At 37.2% G+C, this 20,581-nt stretch overlaps 1 pseudogene; it reads right to left on the minus strand.

The window, feature by feature from the left end:
- Positions 1 to 18,948: 18,948 nt before the first annotated feature.
- LOC120172965 lies at positions 18,949 to 20,024 on the minus strand (annotated as a pseudogene).
- Positions 20,025 to 20,581: the final 557 nt, after the last annotated feature.

The raw sequence follows: 20,581 nt of genomic DNA on the forward strand, positions 1-20,581 counted from the left end.
TCCTGGCTCTACTATTAAGCTTGAGGCACATCGAAACGCCTTGTTGAAAAGTACCTAGTTGATTACCCTATATTTAAAATCGGAAATTTTGAGTTGATCTTTATTTAATTTAAAAATCATTAAGGATGCAGAGTTTGAAAAGGGTATTCGTTTATTGAGACCGATAGCATTCGCCCCCGAGCGTAAATGCGGGAGATCAGCTATTTTGTCTAATAACCGAACATTGCCTCATTTTTAGAAAACATGATGTGGTTTTAAAAAAAAGATGTCGACTTATTTGGGGAATTACCAGTAGTCACCCCCTGAGCACGATCGCGGAGGATATACTATTAATTCCTTAATAAGTGAACAGTGCCTTAGATTTGTAAAAACAACGCAATCAAATAAAATTTTATTTTTCCTAATTAACTAAAAGTAAATCAAGGCCTTTTTCTAACTTAAAATGTCAAATTATGAAAATTAAGGAACATAGGGGCTCAAATCTAAAATGTAAGTTCTAGTATTAATACTTAATGTTATATATTAAAATAGATTAAATATTCACGTATTAGAAAGTTTCTTTCGATAATTATAAAATGATCGAATATTACTCTTAGTCAATTTATTTCAAATCGAGTTAAGTGATATTAATGAAGATATCTTATAAGATTTATTATGACTAAAATAAATTAATATGAAAACAACATGCAAAATTAAAATAAAAATAAAAGTAAGACTAAAACATAAATAATTAACAATAAGCCTTGCAATCAAATAGATAAAATGGAACTTCAAGAATTAAGGTGATGGCCAAATTGAATATTCCCTAATTTAAAAGTTCATGGACTAATTCTAAAGAGATATTAAATTTATGAATTAAACTAACTCAATCAACCTAAATTCAATGTTAAGTTAGACCCGTAAAATTATAATTTAGTATATGAGAATAGTAAAGAACATGAAACTTAAAGGTAATGAATAAAATAATAAACAATAATACACATGTAAAAGTGAAAGAAAACAAAAGGAAGAAAAGAATATAAAGGGATTGATTTCATACCAAAACAACAGGCATGAATCACGCATACTTTAAAGGAAATTAATAAAAAAAAGTCATGCATCAATCACACATATTTAAAGGAAATTAAGTAAAAAATGCATTTTGATTTGAAAAAAATAGGGAAATAAAAAGTTCTTAAAGAAAAGAAAATATATTGTAAATAACTTTGAATAAACTTGAAAATAAATAAAAAGTAACTAAAATTAATATTTAAACATAAATTAAAATCTAAAAAAAATACATACCTAAATTACATGTATATATATATATATATGCATGGAATGAATCACACAAACATGGAAAAAAAATATAATATACTTATAAACATGCCAAAAAATCAAAACAAATATGAACTATAGGATTAAAAATTAAATTATTAAACTATCATGTCAGAATTGAAATAAACAAAAGTAAATAGCTTACGGTGACTATAACGAGCACGAGAAATAAATAGAGGACAAAAGTTAAAAGCATAAAAGTTTTAATTAAGGACTAATATGCAAAAAATAAAAAAAACAAAGACTTTATTAAGCTATTTACCCATGCACTCTAAGGTGAAACCCCTAACTCCCAAAAACTACGTAGTTTTGGTGATCCCATATATATATATATATACTATTATAACACTAAACCTAATCCCCATTCAATTAAACTATGCGGCAGCCTCACTTTCTCTCTCTCATTTCAATTTTATTTCTTTGATTTCTTTCTTTGTTTTCATGTGCAATCCAACCGGTGGCCATGAACCACCATGGCCACCACCCTACACCACTCTGACGAAAGGTCAAGCGATAAAGCACCAACGAAACCTGACCCCTCAGGTAAACGAATTTTCACTATTTATTATTTTATTTACCCGTATTTCACAATTAAACACACAAAATCACTAGAAAGTAAAAAAATGAAATAAAAAAATACCTTAACAGATTTATATTGCTTTGACGATGGTAGGGGAAACCCCTGTTACATTGTTTGCTCTTTGAATACCGAGAAAGTAATGTTGTTTACACTATTTTTTTCCTCCCCTTTCTATGTAAAACCCCCTCTATTTATAACATTTTTTTTGGTTACTCAGTAATGGATTCTCCATTGATGTCTGAATAGTGGTAGAGTAAAGTAAGTGATAATACCTAAATTTTGGGATTTGATTTGGTTTTTTAAAAGTCTTAGTGGATGTTTGTTTTGAGTGGATTGTTGATTGCTGCTTGACGTAGGTAATGATGCAAATGACCTTGTTAGTGACTCAACGTTGCACGGCCGGAGCATGCAGCGGCGGCGAACGGCGTTCACTATTGCGACTGGATTGATTGACAGTGGTAGCTTGATGTTTAGGGTTTCAAAACCCTAAGTGTTGAGTGGTACCATATGGGCTAGTTCAGATTATCTTCGGGTCATGTCAGACTTGTAAACGGGTTGAGTTGTTGGGTTGGTATCTGCTGGTGGACTGTTAGATTTCCACTTGGGCTTTGGGTTTGGGCTTGTAACATGTCACTGTTATAAAGCCTGTAAAAAAATATTAATAATAATAATAATAATAAAACAAAACGAAAAACAAGTGTCGACAGCTGCCTCTTTTGCACATTTTTGTGTTAACAAGAATAGGGCAAAGACGAAGAGATAATATTTTTCGTCCAGTCAACTTCAAGGTTTGAGATATGATAAGGGATCTGTTCCGCTGTCACTCAGGGAATATCAGATCTGGGGATGTTGATCCATTCTACTATTCTTCAGGGAAGATTGAACCAGGGTAGACTTGTTCCGCTATCACTCAGGGAATATCAAACCTTGGAAAAAAGAGATATGTTCCGTTTCTTCTGATGGGAATATCAAATCATGGAAAAAGAGACATGTTCCACTTACTCTGAAGGGAATGTCAGATCTGGAAGACTTGTTCCACTTACTCTGAAGGGAATATCAAATCTTGGAGAAGAGAGACCTGTTCCACTTACTCTGAAGGGAATATCAGATCTTGGAGAATAGAGACTTGTTCCACTTACTCTGAAGGGAATATCAAATCTTTGAGAAGAGAGACCTGTTCCACTTACTCTGAAGGGAATATCAGATATGGCAGACTGTTCCACTTACTCTGAAGGGAATATCAAATCTTGGAGAAGAGAGACCTGTTTCACTTACTCTGAAGGGAATATCAAATCTGGGAGAGTTGATCCATTGAATCGGGATCGAACCTGAAAATTAAACATTAACCTTTGTTAATATGTGTTTGAGGATTTGAAAACATAATATCTGAAAGTCTTGGGAAGATAATTTTTGGAATAGATTTCTCTTGCGGAAGCTTGTCTTGCCACGACCAAACATGGAAATTCGAATTGGTGATTTCTATCTTGGATCTTTACATCTCTGTCATTTCTTTTAAGAGAACCTGAAAGCACTCATTATTATGCATTTTATGTCATGATCCTGTTTATGCCTAAAATGTGTGCAATGATGCAGTTATTTTTAGGGTATTTTCTTTTCAAACGAGAACTTTCTTTTGTTAACATCCTTGTACTTCAGACTGATTTGGGGATAAAAAATCAACAACAATTCATCTCGATCGAAAATCCTAATTGGAAACTCTTTGGTTGAGCTTGACTCTGATTCTCTTTACTCTTTAAACCCATGTGCTTCTCATGACCCATTATTTAATCAGTGACAAAACCTCTTTGGTTATCCCACATTGTTGAGTAATCGCGTGTATCTCAAGGCTTTAACTTCTTGTGTCCTGACATTGTGTAAGCCTTATGCTAAAACCATTTTCGGCTTCAGAATATCTGTATTTTCCAAAACTTTTTGTACAATAATGCACAATGATCTCATGTTTCCCGAGCTAATGTACATGTTTTTATTTTTAATCAGGATGCTTACAATGCTGTTAAAAACATCTTTTTATTTATAAATAAAGAGTTTTTTTGAGTGAATACATGACAAACTTTTAAAAGGAATAATAAAAAGAAAATACAGTAGGCGTCATCAGACATCAATAGTATGAATGCTTTTGAACTGGCATGCCGTAAGAGGACCCGAGTGTAGCTTCTGTCAAGGAGATCTTGAGGATTATGGTAATGCATAAGGGTGTGAAGTTCCCCCAATACTGCCAAATTCCCGACTGTTGGATGTCATAAGCCAGTGTTTGAATCTCATTTACTTTCTGGTTACCCAAGCTTTTCGATTTCCAGCCCTAACCCATGACTACCATTTCAAGCCTTCAAAACTAATTCAGAACCTCCGCCATGCATGAATTCTCAATTCTCAATTCTCAAGCCGCCCTTTACGGGTTTTCAACCTGAGACCTTCTCTGGTTTCAAGACACCCTTTACGGGTTTTCATCTTGAACCCTCCTTTTATTTTTTTCTTTTCTTTTTTCTCGTTTTTTTTCTTTTTCTTTCATTTTTCATTTTTTTAGTCTTTTTCATTTATTTTTTTCAGGCGAAATATTTCTTGACTGGTCACATTCACAGGGTTAGGTAACTCTGGTCTATCCATCTCGGTTAGGATCAAAGCTTCACCAGAAAAGGCATTCTTTACCACATAAGGTCCTTCCCAATTTGGCATCCATTTACCTCGAAAATCTTTCTAAATTGACAAAATCTTTCTTAGCACCAAGTCTCCTTCTTGAAACTCTCGTGGACGAACCTTTTTATTATGTGCCCTTATCATACGTTTCTGGTACATTTGTCCGTGACAGATAGCTTTTAATCTTTTTTCCTCAATCAAGTTCAACTGATCATACCTAGCTTGCACCCATTCTGCTTCATCTAGCTTAACCTCTGACAGCACTCGTAGTGACGGAATCTCGACCTCAATGGGTAACACAACCTCCATACCATAAACTAAAGAAAACGGAGTTGCCCCAGTGGACGTCCTCACTGAAGTTCGATAGGCAAACAGAGTGAATGGTAGCTTCTCATGCCAGTCTCTATAAGTCTCAGTCATTTTCTGTATGAGCCTCTTGATGTTCTTATTAGCTGCCTCTACCGCTCCATTCATCTTTGGACGATAAGTGGTGGAATTATGATGTTTAATCTGGAATTGTTTACATACTGACTCCATCATCTTATTGTTTAAATTCAAGGCATTATCGGTGATGATCCTTTCTGGTAGCCCATACCGACAAATAATTTCTCTCTTCAGGAACTTGCAAACTGTTGACTGAGTGACATTTGCATAGGAGGCCGCTTCTACCCACTTAGTGAAGTAGTCTATTACCACGAATATAAAATGATGGCCATTAGAAGCTTTGGGTGAAATTTGCCCAATGACATCCATACCCCATATAGAGAATGGCCACGGAGCAGTCATTACGTGCAATGGATGAGGAGGGGTGTGGAGCTTATCTCCATAAATCTGGCATTTGTGAAATTTTCTGGAGAAATTGATACAATCAGTTTCCAGGGTTGACCAATAATATCCAAATCTCATTTTTGTTTAGCTATTGTATGTCCATTAGCATGAGTACCACATACTCCTTCATGAACTTCTTCAATAATCGTTCTGGCTTCTTTGGAATCCACACATCGTAATAAGACCTGATCATGACTCTTCTTGTACAAGATATCACCATCAAGCACATACCCTACTGCCATTCTTCGAATAGTTCTTTTGTCATTCCCAGTGGCATGCTCAGGGTAACTTTGATATTTAATGTATTGCAGGATGTCGTAATACCATGGATTTCTATCCTTTTCCTCTTCTATGCTATAGCAATGGGCTGGATATTCGTAAGCTTGCATCGTAATAGGCATCATGCTTGAATATTCATTGACTTTATAGGCTGCTGCCAAAGTGGCCAAAGCATCCGCCATTTGATTCTCTTCTCTAGGGAGGTAATGGAATATCACTCGGTCAAATTCTTTAATGAGCTCTAGGACCAACTTATGGTATTCCACCAACTTCGTATCTTTTGTTTCCCATTCACCTCTAAGTTGATAAATTACCAGTGCTGAATCCCCATATACTTTGAGTGTTTTCACTTTACGCTCAATGGTCGCTCTAAGACCCAGAATACATGCTTCATATTCGGCCATGTTATTTGTGCAATCAAAATTCAATCGACTAATGAAAGTATAGTGTTTTCCACCAGGTGAGATGAGAATTTCTCCAATATCGTGCCCCAAGGCATTCGAGGCACCATCGAAATTCATCTTCCACTGTTCATTAGTAGAAGAAACTAACTGCTCAGTTGAAATAACCATTAAATCTTCGTCTGGAAAATCGAAGTTCAGTGGCTCATATTCTTCAGAAGCCCGACTTGCAATAAAATCGGCCACAACACTTCCTTTAACTGCTTTTTGGCTTACATATTGGATATCAAATTCAGACAATAAGATTTGACAACGAGCCAATCTTCCAGATAAAGCAGGTACACCCATTAGATATTTCAGAGGATCAAGTTTAGATATCAGTCAAGTAGTGTGATATAGCATATACTGCCTGAGCCTTCGGGTAGTCCAAACTAAAGCACAACACAACTTTTCTATTGGCGAGTACCTTGCCTCACAATCAGTGAACTTTTTGCTGAGGTAATAGATTGCTCTTTCTCTTTTTTCAGTTTGATCATGTTGCCCTAATACGCACCCCATTGAATTTTCAAAGATTGACAAGTAGAGGATTAATGGTTTGCCTGATATTGGTGGCATTAAGACTGGAGCATTCAACAAATATCTTTTTATTGCTTCAAAAGCTCCTTGGCAATCATCGTTCCATACCCCTGGATTATTTTTACGAAGAAGGTGAAAAATAGGATCACAGTTCTCGGTTAATTGTGAAATAAATCGGGCAATATAGTTTAATCTTCCCAGGAATCCTCGAACTTCTTTTTGTGTTTGTGGGGGTGGTAAATTTTGAATAGTTTTGACCTTGTCAGGATCCACTTCAATCCCTTTTTTGCTTACTACAAACCCCAAGAGTTTTCCCGATGTTACCCCGAAGGTACACTTGGTTGGATTGAGTTTTAACTGGCATTTCCTTAATCTTTGGAAGAGTTTCCTCAAATTCTCGATGTGTTCTTCCTCTGTTTTAGCTTTAACAATCATATCATCGACATAGACCTCTATTTCCTTATGCATCATGTCATGGAATAGTGTTACCATGGCCCTTTGATAGGTTGCCCCTGCATTCTTTAGCCCAAACGGCATCACCTTGTAACAGAATGTGCCCACATAGTGACTAATGTAGTCTTTTCCATATCATCTGAATGCATCTTTATTTGATTGTAACCTGAAAACCCATCCATAAATGAAAATAGAAAGTTTCCAGCTGTATTGTCCACCAGGGTGTCTATGTGTGACAGAGGGAAATTATCTTTCGGACTGGCCCGATTAAGATCCCTGTAATCAACGCACATACGGACTTTTCCATCTTTCTTTGGTACTGGAACAACGTTCGCTACCCATTCTGGATATTTGGCCACTTTTAGGAACCCATCATCAAATTGCTTTTTACTTCTTCTTTAATTTTAAGCAGCATTTCAGGTCGCATCCTTCTGAACTTTTGTTGTACCGGTTTACATTCGGGCTTTATTGGCAATTTATGTACCACTAACTCAGTGTCTAAACCTGGCATGTCCTCATACGACCAAGCAAACATATCTATGTACTCTCGAAGCAGCTCAATCAGACTTTGTCGTCCCTCAGCAGATATGATAGTGCCAATTTTTATCTCCTTTTTATTTTCCTCTGATCCCAGATTCAAGATTTCAATAAGCTCTTCATGAGGCAGAATTTGTTTATCTTCTCTCTCTACCATTTTTATTAGTTCAGAAAGTAAGTCACTTCCCTCGTCATTATCATAACCTTCAATTTCCCCTTGACATATGGGCAGCTCGAAATCTATCTTCGGGTCAAAGTCATCAGTATTCATACTATTGATACCAGAGGTCCTGAAAGAATAACAAACGAGAGGATATATATACATATACAAATACAGGAGGATCTAACCCATATCAAAATAGAATGAAATAAAAATATATAATAAAGAAATAAATAAAAAATGCAATAGATGATGTTTTCCATTTCGTGAATTAACAGGAATGCATCATTTATTAAAATAAAAAAGCAGATAGATTAACCCCTTACAGAAGATCACATATTGTCCGGGGTTTAGACAATAGGGAAAGTTTTTGTGCATTACTCTGAAATAGTTTTGTAAACTACAGATAATTCTTCTGCAGTCCAATTGTTTAGCACAAAGCCTGGTGGTGCAGGGTAAATGCCCATAGCCACTCCATCTTCGATTCCTTCCTCTGATATCACATTTATACCCAAATCCCTCAGGGCATTTTCAATAACAGGCTCTTTAGATGATCGGTCCCCTGAAACATGTGGCCCCCTGATATGAAAGTGTCACGCAGCGACGAGAAAATCATAGGCTCCCACTTAATATCCTCCCTGGCTAACCTGGCTCTCCTCTTTTCCTGGCTCTTTTGAACATTTTTCAATTTTTCCTTTAAAGTCGGGCGATATCCTAGACCAAAATAATCTAGCTTAAAATCGGGAAAAAACTGGACTAATATTCCCCTGTAAGCGACTCCCTAGCCCTCTTCCAACCTTGGCTCCTCTTCCCAGGGTCATTTTCAGTCGCATTTTGGTACAGTTTGATAGCCTAGGCTTTGGAATTTTCTTTCTTTCAGCAACAAATATGGCATTAATAAATTCTAGGGCTCTGAAAGAGCACTCGAATGCATTTTCATCTACTTCAACATATGGAGCGGTAGTAGATATGGAAGCAATGATATCTTCCTCGGCATTAAGGCATACCAATCTCCCCTCAATTACAAATTTGAGTTTCTGATGCAGAGTAGATGGAACGACTCCTGCCTGGTGGATCCAAGGCCTTCCTAACAAACAGTTATAGGAGGGCATTATATCCATTACAAGGAATTCGACCTCGTAGGTTGATGGGCCTATGGTTAAAGGAATATCGATCTTCCCCAAAACTTCCTTATTTGTTCCGTCAAAAGCTCGAACGATGCTTTGGAAATTTCTCATGTGTGTACTATCGGCCGGTAGTTTCTTCAAGGTTACTAATGGCATCACATTCAGGGCAGAACCGTTGTCAATTAGTACTCGCGATAACACATGTCCCTTGCATTGGATGGTAATATGCAGGGCTTTGGGATTGCCCATAATTCCGGACGAGATCTCGTCATCAAGAAAGAGATGAAGTTATCCGCCTGAATATTTGCAACCAGTCGGTCTATTTTTTCCACTGGTACATCTTTCGATACGAAAGTCTGATTCAAGATTTTCAACAAGGCATTTCGATGTGCCTCAGAGCTTAATAGTAGAGCCAGGATTGAGATGCGAGCTGGCAACTTGTGTAGTTGATGGACGATGTTGTACTCGCTATGCTTCAAAAATTTTAAAAATCCACAGCTTCGTTCTCGGTTACAGCTCATTAATTATTGGCTCATCATCTTTCAGCTGTATCTCGACCTTTTTTCCTTTATCCGGGGTTGCTATTTTTTCGGGTTCACTGGTCGGATTAGGAGAATAACACCTCCCACTTCTGGTGAAGTGGCCTACCTCATCCACCTCTTCCTTGGCATCCTTTGAAACACCAACATCACCTAGATGGCACTCGTACCTCCAGGGGACCTGTTTGTTATCCTTATAGGGAAAGGACGACGGGGGTATGATCATCACTTTTGGGGTTATATTCTCTATTGTACGGGCTTTTGGCATGATAACCAAAGGGCAGTTGGAATTGTAGACTCCTTTGGATGTACCCTCGGAAGCACAAATCTCTACCTCTTCCTCCTCCATAGCTTCATGGTAAAATTCCATGTCTTTACTATCCATCAGCCTTTGAACCAAAGCCTTAAACTCATCACAGTTTTGAATGACATGATCCTCACAACGGTGGTAGGGGCAAGCATGCTTATTCCCGTTATCATTAAAGGTCAACCAACCTATTTTAACCATTTGCCCCCATACCCAATGCATGGGTGACTTCACTTCTTTGACTTTGGTAATGACTTCATTCCCTTTTTCTTCAATAACAGCATTAACCCCTGTCCCTGCATAATTCGGCAGTGGGTTCTGAGCCACATTGGGCTGCTCACTGTCACCAAAATTGATGACATTTCTTTGTCTTAATCTCTGCACCAACTTTTTAAAGGCCAGACAGTTTTCAATTGAATGCCCCGATGCCCCCGCATGATACTCACATTGAGCATTGATGTCAAACCATTTTGAGTAAGGAGGCTGTATTGGAGAAGTGTGGTAAGGTGACACCACATGTTTGTCATACAGATCTGGAATAGTTCTTTATAGGTCATGGGGATAAGGTCAAATTGAACCCTTTCCCTTTCCTGTCTTGGTTCTTTCGCCCCTTGATGGACAGGATTTAATGCTGACGATACAGTGGCTTGTGGTCGAGATACTATAATGTTATTAGAATCATATTTCTTCACATTACTGACCTCATTATCCTTCCTTCTTGCTGGAGGCTTTCGGCTAGATTCTCCCCCGTCTAGCTTCCCGCTTTTGATCGCCATCTCAATCATTTCTCCTGCGTTGACTATATCAGCCAAATTCTTGGACGAATTTCCAATAAGATGTCCAAAGAATGGGGCCCTCAGAGTATTTACAAAGAACATATTAGTTTCTTCCTCCTCTGATGGTGGATGAACTTGTACAGCCATATCTCTCCACCTTTGGGCATATTGCCTGAAGCACTCATTGGATCTTTTTTCCATACTCTGTAATAGAATTCGATTCGGCCTCACATCTTTTACGTGCTTATATTGCTCTAGAAAAGCCTTAGCCAAATCCTTCCAGGATTTAATCTGAGCTCGGCTTAACTGATTGTACCAACGGACTGCTGAGCCTTCCAGGCTCTCTTGAAAACAATGAATTAATAGCTGATCGTTTCCCACATAGCCTGTCATTTTTCTGCAAAACATGGTAATGTGTGCAGAAGGACAATTGGTGCCATCAAATTTCTCGAAGTCTGGAACTTTGAACTTCGGTGGCAACACTAAATCAGGGACCAGACTTAGCTCTCTGGCGTCAATTCCATATAAGCTATCATCTTCTTTCATAGCTCGGAATTCATGCTTCATTTGTTCCCATTCTTTCTTAATCTCCTTATCATGTTTTTTTTGTCTTCCTCATCAAGATCATGGACATCTTCAATTGGTTGCGGGTTTGTAGAAGAGCCAGGTAGGTTTACTTGTATTTTTTTCGGTTGGATGATCGTGGCTTGTTGTGCGTGGATATGCGTGGTGTGAAACCAGGGGGATATAATGGTTCCTCAGAAGTATGACCGATAACTGGAGTCTCTTCTGGATTATACTATTTCCTTGTAGCAAACTAATCAGCTTTGCCATCATGTCGTCTTGAGCCTTCATCATCTGTTCGCGCATATCCTCTTGCGCTTTCTTTAAATTCTCTTGCATTTCAGCTTGAGTTTTTTCAATGTGTGCGATTTTGTCATCCATTTTCTTGGTTGACTGACGAGTACCGTATGGGTGTGAGGTGTATGCCAGAATAACTACAAATGATTGGAAATTTATTTTATTATTTGTTGAATTTTAATGAATGAATTGTTATAATGTAATCATTAAGATTTTGAAAATTTAGAAAAAAAAGCATATGAAAATGCTAATGCAAATGCAACCCGATATTGATTCCAAAATAACTTAGTTTATAAAAAAAGTACTCAACAACACACAACGTCTAAGCACTTAGGCAAAGAGATTATATCGATATGATTACTAAACATAGAATCTTGCCCTATTCCCTAATCTCTCGAGCTCTATCATCAATCCCATGATGCGGCGTTCTTCCTCTGATTTTGGAATCACAAAAACTATTAAAGCTGTCGCTTCTTCAGATAATTCATAAACTTGGCGAGCTACATCGCGAGCCTGATCCACTGCTCTCTCCATTGCTTCATGTTGCATTTGAATGGTGTCCTGAGCCTGTCGTAGAGCAATTCCAAGCTCTGGATTAGTTAATGGTCGGCTCTCTTCTAGCTGTTAGATTCGCTGATGAGATCTATGCACTATGACTTCTAACTCAGTAATCTTGGCTTTTAAGGCCTCGTTTTCTTGCATGGTTACCTCTTGTGCAGATGAGTGGATCAACCCTTCTCTTTCTAGCTCAACTGTCTTCTTCTTTAACATTTTCTTTTCTTTTTGGAGACTGTTGTAAGGGTTCCGAAAAGTCTCATCGATGCTAAGCAGCTGTGCTTCGAGTTGTTCAATTTGTGCTCTCCTTTGTGCTAATTCTTGGTTAGCCTCATCTCTTTACTCTCTCAGTTTCTGAGCATGTTGTAGGGCTCGTTTCTTTTCTTCTTGGCCTCTTCTTGCGCTTCTTTCTACCCTATCGAGTTTTATCTTTAGGGTCTTGGCAGTATGATGTAGACCTTGGGCTCTCATATTCCTCTCTAATGCCCGAAAATCTTGGTTTAGCGCGTCAAAATTCTCCTGGACTTTTTCTTTCTCTTTGGCCAATTGTTTTATCACTCCGTCCTTCTTAATCATTTCAAGTTCCCATATTGTTTTCTCCTCCGAAAAGCTTCTCTGTTCTTTTTCTCTCTCCAAATTCATCAATCGCATTTCCTCTTTTAACAACTCTATTTCTGTTGGGAGCCTCCTCAATCGCTCCTCCATGGTCAACTAGTCCTCTAAATTTGGTTTAGGTGTGTTGTTATTAATTCTCTGCGACCTCCAAAACTCATAGGCCGATGTGAATACAGGCTCTATCATCTTAAAGCTCATGCATTGAGGCTTCTGCCAAGCCGCGTAGATCTTTGAAATCCGCTCTCGGTAACCCGGAGTAGAAAAAGAAAACTCTGCCTCTTTCAGGCCGTGGGTAGCTGGTACGAACTGTCGGGTACCAAGCTATCTGAGTACAATTAGCGGAGTATACCCGATAGCTCCCCATAATCCGTGTAGCATTATAAAACTATCATTACCGCACCTGAAAAGTATGTCCTCTTTGGGTAACCAATAAGCCTTCCATACTATTCAGTATCTTTCATGTTACGGAGAGCTTTAACCCAGTCTTTCCTCTTGCGATGCTCTGGAATTTGGCATTTATCGAGGAAATCCACTAGAGGCGAAAAATTTGATTGATGTCTCCGAGCCCAGCCTTTCTCGACTATCCAGGAGTGGCTCCACCACCAAACTAGTAACAGTGAGGCACATCCAACGAATTGACCTCCTCCCAATCGTCTACACTGGTTCAGTGACAAAAATGTTTTCGCAAGGATGGCTGGTGCGGGATTCTTTTTAGCGATAGCTTCGACGAAATCGATTAAGGCGATGTCGAAGTGATCCTCGTTCCTAGGGAAAATTACCAAACCATATATTGCAAGTGCGAAGTGATCTCTTCTTCTTTTCGATGGAGTTTGCTCGTAAATTAAACTCTTCAGCTGAGCCCAGGAGATCCCATCATCACGAATGTATTCTTCGACCCACTCCTTGGTCTTTCCCGTCAACGTGATCATCTTGGCTATGAACCCTTTAGGTCGAATTGCCTTGGTGTAAATGGAATGTCTTCTAACATTTGGGATGTTCAACAAAGTCGTATACTCCTCTAAGGTAGGGGTCATATCTACTTTACCGAAAGTGAAACACATGTAAGCTGGATTCCAACATTCGGCAAGGGCTCGAATCACCACTGGATCTATTGGTACTCTCAGCAACTCTACGATGTCGCCGTATATCCCTCTGAACAATGTCTTCTCATTATCATCCCAGGTGGACCAAATTCTTGATAACTCAGCCCAGTGTACATGCCTGATCCGAATAATAACCTTTTCTGGAAAAACTGAATCTTCGGTAGTGGCAAGGTTATCCCCGAACCGTGTCTGTCCATATTCAGACCAGGTCTGAACTCTGATTGCATTCTCAATCCCATCGGAAGACATTGTCGCCTTAAGCTTTTTATAATAACTAGGTAATCTAAGAATCAATATCGTTTATGAAATGATGTGATATGATAATGATACATACAATCAGGAAACAAAGAAATAAGTTAGTGATATTAGAATAATTTAAAAAAAATCAAAGAATAATTAGTAAAAATTTAAAGTAACGAATGCAAAATAATCAAAGAAAATAAAAAATCCTAACATCATGCAATCTAATTCTTCTAAGTTATCTGCATGGCTTTAACGAGGTAGGCTTACTAAATTCTATATATGAGGTTGGGTTCTAACAAAAGGTTCCTAAGCCATCTTTATAACCTGCAAAGGTTGACCCCGATTCTGGCCTATTACAGACTTACGAATAGGGTTCAGCTCAGGGGATCACACCACTAAAAGCGTACCTCAGAACTGATATCCGGATAGGCAACTTAGGGTGATTTCCAGAGATACTTTGTCAGACCCACACAAGGAAGCCCAATGCTCCTCGTGAGGTGTGACGTTTCTCTCTACTTAAGTATACTAGGATTGAGCTCAGGTTTAGAGCTATGATATGCAACAATTCTAAATATTTCACAGAAGTGTAAGCATTAATCAGAGAGAATTTTTTTTCTTTGCCTTTTGAAATAACATAATGAATCGTAAATTAAACAAGATCGAACTCATAATTTCCAAATAATAAATATAGGGTAACCAACTCGTGGCTCGACTCTCAATTTGTTTTTCGCTCAGAAGGGAAAAGATTTATACCGACTCGGGGGTTTCTCTTTGAAAATCATTTCGAAAGGTGAGGAGTCGCCACCAATCATTTAAGGTGAGATTGGAACACCATAAAAACCGAGTGATTTTAATAAAATATTTTTATTTTAATAAAATATCGAGTTTTTGAGGTCTGCAAAAATCCAGAAATCAGGTTCGGGAGTTGGTTACGTGTGGGGAAGGATTAGCACCCCCACAAGCGCCCAAAAATTGGTACCTAGTTGATTACCCTATATTTAAAATCGGAAATTTTGAGTTCGATCTTTATTTAATTTAAAAATCATTAAGGATGCAGAGTTTGAAAAGGGTATTCGTTTATTGAGATCGATAGCATTCGCCCCCAAGCGTAAATGCGGGAGATCAGCTATTTTGTCTAATAACCGAACATTGCCTCATTTTTAGAAAACATGATGTGGTTTTAAAAAAAAGATGTCGACTTATTTGGGGAATTACCAGTAGTCACCCCCTGAGCACGATCGCGGAGGATATACTATTAATTCCTTAATAAGTGAACAGTGCCTTAGATTTGTAAAAACAACGCAATCAAATAAAATTTTATTTGTCCTAATTAACTAAAAGTAAATCAAGGCCTTTTTCTAACTTAAAATGTCAAATTATGAAAATTAAGGAACATAGGGGCTCAAATCTAAAATGTAAGTTCTAGTATTAATACTTAATGTTATATATTAAAATAGATTAAATATTCTCGTATTAGAAAGTTTCTTTCGATAATTATAAAATGATCGAATATTACTCTTAGTCAATTTATTTCAAATCGAGTTAAGTGATATTAATGAAGATATCTTATAAGATTTATTATGACTAAAATAAATTAATATGAAAACAACATGCAAAATTAAAATAAAAATAAAAGTAAGACTAAAACATAAATAATTAACAGTAAGCCTTGCAATCAAATAGATAAAATGGAACTTCAAGAATTAAGGTGATGGCCAAATTGAATATTCCCTAATTTAAAAGTTCATGGACTAATTCTAAAGAGATATTAAATTTATGAATTAAACTAACTCAATCAACCTAAATTCAATGTTAAGTTAGACTCGTAAAATTATAATTTAGTATATGAGAATAGTAAAGAACATGAAACTTAAAGGTAATGAATAAAATAATAAACAATAATACACATGTAAAAGTGAAAGAAAACAAAAGGAAGAAAAGAATATAAAGGGATTGATTTCATACCAAAACAACAGACATGAATCACGCATACTTTAAAGGAAATTAATAAAAAAAAGTCATGCATCAATCACACATATTTAAAGGAAATTAAGTAAAAAAATGCAATTTGATTTGAAAAAAATAGGGAAATAAAAAGTTCTTAAAGAAAAGAAAATATATTGTAAATAACTTTGAATAAACTTGAAAATAAATAAAAAGTAACTAAAATTAATATTTAAACATAAATTAAAATCTAAAAAAAATACATACCTAAATTACATGTATATATATATATATATATATATATATGCATGGAATGAATCACACAAACATGGAAAAAATATAATATACTTATAAACATGCCAAAAAATCAAAATAAATATGAACTATAGGATTAAAAATTAAATTATTAAATTATCATGCCAGAATTGAAATAAACAAAAGTAAATAGCTTACGATGACTATAACGAGCACGCGAAATAAATAGAGGACAAAAGTTAAAAGCATAAAAGTTTTAATTAAGGATTAATATGCAAAAAATTAAAAAACAAAGACTTTATTAAGCTATTTACCCATACACTCTAAGGTGAAACCCCTAACTCCCAAAAACTACGTAATTTTGGTGATCCTATATATATATATATATACTATTATAACACTAAACCTAATCCCCATTCAATTAAACTATGAGGCAGCCTCACTTTCTCTCTCTCATTTCAATTTTATTTCTTTGCTTTCTTTTATTTGTTTTCATGTGTAATCCAACCGGTGGCCATGAACCACCATGGCCACCACCCTACACCACTCCGACGAAAGGTCAAGCGATAAAGCACCAACGAAACCCGACCCCTCAGGTAAACGAATTTTCACTATTTATTATTTTATTTACCCGTATTTCATAATTAAACACACACAAAATCACTAGAAAGTAAAAAAATGAAATAAAAAAAATACCTTAACAGATTTATATTGCTTTGACGATGGTAGGGGAAACTCCTGTTACACTGTTTTCTCTTTGAATACCGAGAAAGTAATGTTGTTTACACTGGTTTTTTCCTCCCCTTTCTATGTAAAAACCCCTCTATTTATAACATTTTTTTTGGTTACTCAGTAATGGATTCTCCATTGATGTCTGAATAGTGGTAGAGTAAAGTAAGTGAAAATACCTAAATTTCGGGATTTGATTTGGTTTTTTAAAAGTCTTAGTGGATGTTTGTTTTGAGTGGATTGTTGATTGCTGCTTGACGTAGGTAATGATGCAAATGATCTTGTTAGTGACTCAGCGTTGCACGGCCGGAGCATGCAGCGGCGGCGAACGGCGTTCACTATTGCGACTGGATTGATTGACGGTGGTAGCTTGATGTTTAGGGTTTCAAAACCCTAAGTGTTGAGTGGTACCATATGTGCTAGTTCAGATTATCTTCGGGTCATGTCAGACTTGTAAACGGGTTGAGTTGTTGGGTTGGTATCTGCTGGTGGACTGTTAGATTTCCACTTGGGCTTCGGGTTTGGGCTTTTAACATGTCACTGTTATAAAGCCTGCAAAAAAAATATTAATAATAATTAATAATAATAAAAAAAAAACGAAAAACAAGTGTCGACAGAGCTGCAAAGAGCGAGTTCGTTCACTGTATTGAACAGATGAATGACTTGACTCCTGGATTGTCTCAAGACCTAGATGATGTGAGCCACCATTCTACCCACGATTCATCTAAAAAGATCTGGAAAAACAATGATGTTGGATTTGCAAAGTGCAAATTATTTACGGTATTGAACAGATGAATGACTTCACTCCTGGATTGTCTCAAGATCGAGATTATGTGAACCACCATTCTACTCACGAGTCATCTCAAAGAACCTGCAAAGACAATGATGACGGGGTGGCAAAGAGTGAATTTGTTTACGGTATTGAACAAATGAATGACTTGACTCCTGGATTGTCTCAAGATCAAGATGATGTTAGCCACAATTCTACTCACGAGTCATCTCAAAATATTTGCAAAGACAATGATGGTGGAGTTGCAAAGATTGAATTTGTCTACGGTATTGAACAGATGAATGACTTGACTCCTGGATTGTCTCTAGATGAGTCATCTCCAAAAATCTGTGAAGACAACGATGGTGATGGAGCTGCAAATTGCGAGTTCATTTACATTATTGATCAAATGAATGACTTGACTCATGTTGGTGGTGAAATATCCATCAGCACTCTGAATTAAGGTGATCTGAACGTCAAATGACAAAGGCGGACCTGGAGGTCTTGCATTAGTGTACATATTTTTTTTTCCAGAAACGGGACTCTCCTGAAATCAAGCAAAGGCCATATTTTGGATTTTTGGCAAGAGAATGTGTCAACTTTCTGAAGCCACCGACTGCTTCATATGCACGAGTAATGAAAATAAGATGCATGTTGAAATGTTAATGTGGAAGTACTTCCTACGATCAGTGAAGGTTTAAGCTGTGGAATTGGTTGCTATCGACGCTTTCCGGAGAAGCTGTAACATGGTCATCAAGTAATGAAAGATCGTCTCGTGCAAACAAAACTTGTAAGTCACATCATGAGAACCATGATAACAAACAAGATGTACAGCTCATATTACATTGCTTATCTCCTTTTGTTTAAACACAGTGATGTTACTTTTTTCTTTGTTTAAACTCAACTATGGCTTAGGATAGTTTTATCCTTTTGTTTGGTGGAAGTATTTTGTTTTATAGTACGCTTTTAGCTGAATAAAAGTGAACTTTGGTGGCAAATTGCTTTCATTTTGTTTTTATACGAACGTGTCTATTCCTCGTGGCTTGACTGCTAGTATCCTCTGTTTACTCACATCACCATGATCAGTGCATAGGATCTTTCATTTTTGGTGTTCAGACCCCATCTTTCTTTAAATACTTTTTTCCGACACTCGTGGATGTCATACTCGTGTGAATGCATACCCGTATTTGACTCGCACAGCCGAGTCTGTGTTATGCAGATGGTTAATCATCATTTTTCATGTATGTGATACCATGTTGACGTTGTGCTGATATTTATGTTAGCTTCCTGAACAGTGAAAGCCTAAGTAATCATGATACAACGAAAAGATCAGAAATTTCCAAAATATACAGCACTTAACAACAGGCAAGTTTGTAATCCATGGCATTGGGCCCAAAGCATCTTCTTTTCACAGGATTCCACACCCATTGAACAAAAAATCTTCTTCAACTCCATTCACATTATAGCCATTTCCCCAAGCGTCCTTGTAAACTTTACCCACATATCCACCGCCACCACCAGAGCCATACAAACCTAGACACAAGTCTGCAATTTCGGTTGGTGCAGTCGGATCATCTCCAGCGTACCATGCATTAACCAGCGGATTACTTGACACTTCCACTAGCTCATGAGCGATAACACGGATCATTCCATGCACCCATGCATCCCCGTTTGGCGCACGCATTATGTCATTACTTGGTGGAGGCCTCCCCGAGTACTTAGGCCAAGCAAATGGATAAGCACACATGCCCGGACATTGACTCCCACTATAACCAACCCACGCATAAGGAACCGTTACACCACCAACTATAGGGAAAGTAAAGTAATGAAAACCACACACTGCAGAAATCCTCAAACCGAACGTCATCGGAAGTCAGTACCAAATAGAGGCAGTTGCGAGGATTGAGAGGCAACGGTCTCGAACGGGAAGTGACCGCAGTTTTGATGATGGATTGCATCGATAAACGACTCAGAAGAACGCCATGAGAATATCCTGTATCGTAAAACTCACCCGAAAGGGAAATAGTACCTGTGATGTTTGATCCTGTCTGGTTAGTGTAAAGCCTCACAGTTCGCCACCAATCAGAAACAGAAGGATAAGGAACTGAAGAAGAAGAAGAAGAAGAAGAAGAGGAAGATAAGGAATCAATGAAGTCCCTTATAGTCCCTTGGTGAGTAGGACTCCATTGACCGTACCAACTAATGTACACATTCACATCTGATGCAAGGACTGGTCCCATGTAGTACTGTAGGCTAATGAGGTCTGAAGAACCCTCATAGTTCTCAACTTGGTTAAACTGTGTGCTCCATGAAAGAGCTTCATGGAAACAAAGCAATAACAGCAACAGCAAGAGACCATAACAAGACAAAAACTTCATTTTTTTTTCTTGTGACAGTTTAAAGAATTGAGGTTTGGTACTTCTATAACACCCCCAACCCGTATCCGACCCGGATCCGAGTCCGATGTGTCACATCAACTTTTAAACCTTTACTTGTTCAAAATAATGAAAAATCCTCGTTAAAGAAAACTTCATATTATTTCAAAATAAAAGTTTTCACACTTATCAGAGCATATACAATTCAAATTGTTTATATTACATGCCAACTACATCTAAAAGAATAAAATACATATCAAACATTTCTTTTCTGATTTGAACTTTGTAACGGATCCGAGTCCGATGTGTCACATCAACTTTTAAACCTTTACTTGTTCAAAATAATGAAAAATCCTCGTTAAAGAAAACTTCATATTATTTCAAAATAAAAGTTTTCACACTTATCAGAGCATATACAATTCAAATTGTTTATATTACATGCCAACTACATCTAAAAGAATAAAATACATATCAAACATTTCTTTTCTGATTTGAACTTTGTAAGGAAGATGCTTACCTGTCTTGCTCCTCTCAGCATCTATATTCACTTTCTATAACATGCCTGTGAAAAACTCACAAGCTAAGTCAATGACTTAG

The sequence above is a fragment of the Hibiscus syriacus genome, unplaced genomic scaffold, assembly GCF_006381635.1.
Source record: "Hibiscus syriacus cultivar Baekdansim isolate YM2019G1 unplaced genomic scaffold, ASM638163v2 tig00111920_pilon, whole genome shotgun sequence".
Lineage (NCBI taxonomy): Eukaryota > Viridiplantae > Streptophyta > Magnoliopsida > Malvales > Malvaceae > Hibiscus > Hibiscus syriacus.